The sequence below is a fragment of the Elgaria multicarinata genome, chromosome 7 (assembly GCF_023053635.1).
Source record: "Elgaria multicarinata webbii isolate HBS135686 ecotype San Diego chromosome 7, rElgMul1.1.pri, whole genome shotgun sequence".
In the NCBI taxonomy this organism is placed as follows: domain Eukaryota; kingdom Metazoa; phylum Chordata; class Lepidosauria; order Squamata; family Anguidae; genus Elgaria; species Elgaria multicarinata.
In genome coordinates this window covers 58,335,433-58,338,728 of record NC_086177.1, presented here as the reverse complement: position 1 = coordinate 58,338,728, position 3,296 = coordinate 58,335,433, and positions in this window count along the sequence as shown.

The window sequence follows — 3,296 nt, the reverse complement described above, 5'->3', positions numbered from 1 at the left end:
CCCACACATATCTGTCCCTAGCATGTTCTGACCTCTTTATTCCATTTAAGGGTCTTTAAATTTAATCCCATATTATGCAGGTTGCTTTCAGGTATCCTTCTACAGAACTGTAGCAAAGCTGGATCCAACTGAACCAGATTGCACCTGACATGGACACTGGAAGACCATTAACGACTGTTCCCCTAACATATTTATCTTCCATAGCTGACTAACAAAAACTCGTCACAGGAGGGCCACATTCCTAATGGAGTCCCAATGTCAAGAGCTGCATGTCAGCAGTGAGCAGGGCCAAAGACAGCAATGGGCAGTGCCAGAGCCAAAAGTGGGTGGGTCCCCCTTTTTTCTCTTTCTGCTCACGATAATTCTGTCTCCAAAAGCAAATTTCATACTTGTTCTGTGCCAAATCATGGAATACAACTCTGAATGAAACATTTTAGAGCACATTTGTCTTACTTTGGGTTCTAATGCCTTTCTCTGAAGACTTGTCAAGACAATAGTTTACTGTTCTCTAGGATACAGAAGCATAAAATGGGAATTGTGGGAGGAGCCAGGTACATTCCCTCACAAGGTAGATTTAGCCCTAACAGTCAGACTATTAAATTCGAACTCTCTGCAAATCCCATACTACTCCCTGTGAATTGTGTGGATCAAGCAGGGACTGGTGAAGAAAAGGTGCTTGAACCTGCTCTATTTTATACTGGCATTGTGTAACTGTATTTGTGATGCAATGGCTATCTCTAGTCTTGTTCTTGCTCACGTAGATATTGTCCTCCAGAAAGGGAGAAAGAGCTGTTCTTTCCATACCAACATGTCACCCGCCCTTCTGTTTATAACAAAATTAACAATTAATTCACACCTTGATTGAATCTTTCCTTATTTAGATGTCACAACAGATTTTCATAGCCCGCAAAGGGAAAGCCTTAGAAATGTTAATATTGTGACAGGCAAGACACCTAAAAGCAAATGAATCATAATTGGCGACAATTAGAAATAACTTGGTATGAAAACAGAATATTAGTTGCCACAGTGAGGGGTGGGGAGGGCTAGACATCTCAGGTAACGCAAAAGACTTCATGGAAAGCGCTTGGCCGCATAGACAAGAACATAGCATAGATTCCCTGTAATGCAGTCATTCATACACTATTGCTCAATTAATGTTCAAAGGGCCTTCACGCATTACTGGCAAATGGAACATTCTTTGCACAACGTTCCTTTCACTGAGGTGCCCAGATAATCGAAAACGAACAAGCAAAATCAGGTATTTTATCTTTTTCTCTCATAATGGCATAATCTTATTTATCCAAATGGTAAATAGTCTGTTGAACTGAAGTTTGAATATACCAAAGTGAAATTTACATAAGATCACAATGAGACTTGAGAGTGTGTTACTTCAAATAAGAGAAAACTTCAAAACTGAGCTTCAGATCACAAAGGCGCTACTACACGTACATGTTGCTGAGTTCTCAGGCTTTAGAAACTCCAATAGACCCACAAGACTGCTATTTCACTAACAGTGGGACTTACTTCTTAGTAAACAAGCAAAAGATTGCAATAGAACAGTGCAAGCCTAAACATCTCTTCTGAAGTAAGACCTATTGAGTTTAATGAGTCTCACTTCCAAGTAAGTGTGTATAGCATTGCAGCCTAAATGAAGAATATTTGGAAGACTATGAAGTTATGAGCGTATGTGCAAATCCACCAATTTTTCAGCACAATTCTTGGCATGCTTAGTCAGATGACTTACTAAGAATTTTACTTACACAGAATTTTACTACGTTCCTCTGCACTAAGTGAAAATTACTCCCAGTTTGCATAGCATTGTAAATAAATTGGCATTGCCCTTAGGCAATTAAAAGTTAGTAAAGAAATGGAGACCAAGTGCCGGTCTACATGTTTCTTCTAGGGAGCCAAGAAGATTTTAGACTTTATTGTCATCCAGGCTTGCACACATGCACACCCATACACACACACCGCAAGTCAAGATGCTGTTTTTTTATAGCAATTCTTCATTTGTCCAAAATGCTTGTGATCTCATTTGCTATGATCAGTAATCTCCTACATCTCTGTAGTTTTTCTAGTGAATTCCTCAGTATGAATTTTAATCAAAGAAACACAGTAATTATTCAGTTACTGCAAAGAACTCTGTTTCATAGGATACATTTTTACAGGACTTTTAAATATAATTTATGAATATTTGCAAGCATAATAATTGTCTTTTCTGCTGACATTTTCAAAGCGACACTGTGATTTGTTGGGTCTCCAGAGAGTCTGAGTACAAAACTGATAATTATATTAAATATACATAGACAATAAAGAGTGTGTTTACATAACTATGCCCATAAATATCTGATTGAACAGTCATTGTTCTCAAACCCCTTTTAAGCAGCTCTCTGAGGAATCCAGTTCTAATGACATGATGGTTTAAAAGATGTTGCTCAGTCTTGTTCCATATTTAATTAACTTTCCTTTTTTAAACTTGTGATGATGGAGACAATAACAAATAGCTCTGAAAAGAGCGAGCGAGCTTTGAAACATGAGTGAGAACTTGTCATGCTTTGTATGCCACACGCCACAGGAAATTAGCATGTAAGGGCGGGTGGCACAGCACCACCACCAAACTCCATGGGGAGCCCATCACTAGATCATATGATTAGAATAAATAATAAAATAATAAAAGTAGTGCAATCATAAATATCAAGATGGAAATGCTGGCCTGTGGGGAGGAGATTCATTGGACATAACCCACCTGGAACGTCATCTGCCTGTTCATATAGTCTGTTTTGCTTGTTTAGAGAATTCCCTAAATTATTTTATGAAGACCATTTTATGGTTTTATCATATTGTATTGTTACTGCTGTTATGAATAGCTTTACTCATGTCTATTGTATACTACCCTGGTATACAGGAGGGCAAAGGCGGTTTGAAATTGTTTTAAACAAATATTTATTCATGGATCCTGCAGAACTAGAAACATTTCATTGGGTGTTAAAAGTCCAAGGTATTTTTGTGGTAACTCATGTGCGAATATCAAAATCAGGAGAATGCAAATCTGTGTGTGGCATGTCCTATATACAAATCAAGTAGAGCCAGTCATCATATAATGCTGGCCTTGAGGGAAGACTCTCAATTTTTTTTATTTTGGCAGAACATAGGAAGCTACCTTATAGTAGGTCAGACTATTTGTCCACCTAACCCGGTAGGCAGTGGAGGCTGGTGGCTTTGATGTCAGTGGGCCAGTGAATCCACTCCGGGTTTCTGTCAGAACCAGTCAGAACTCAGAAGGCAGCTCCTTTCGT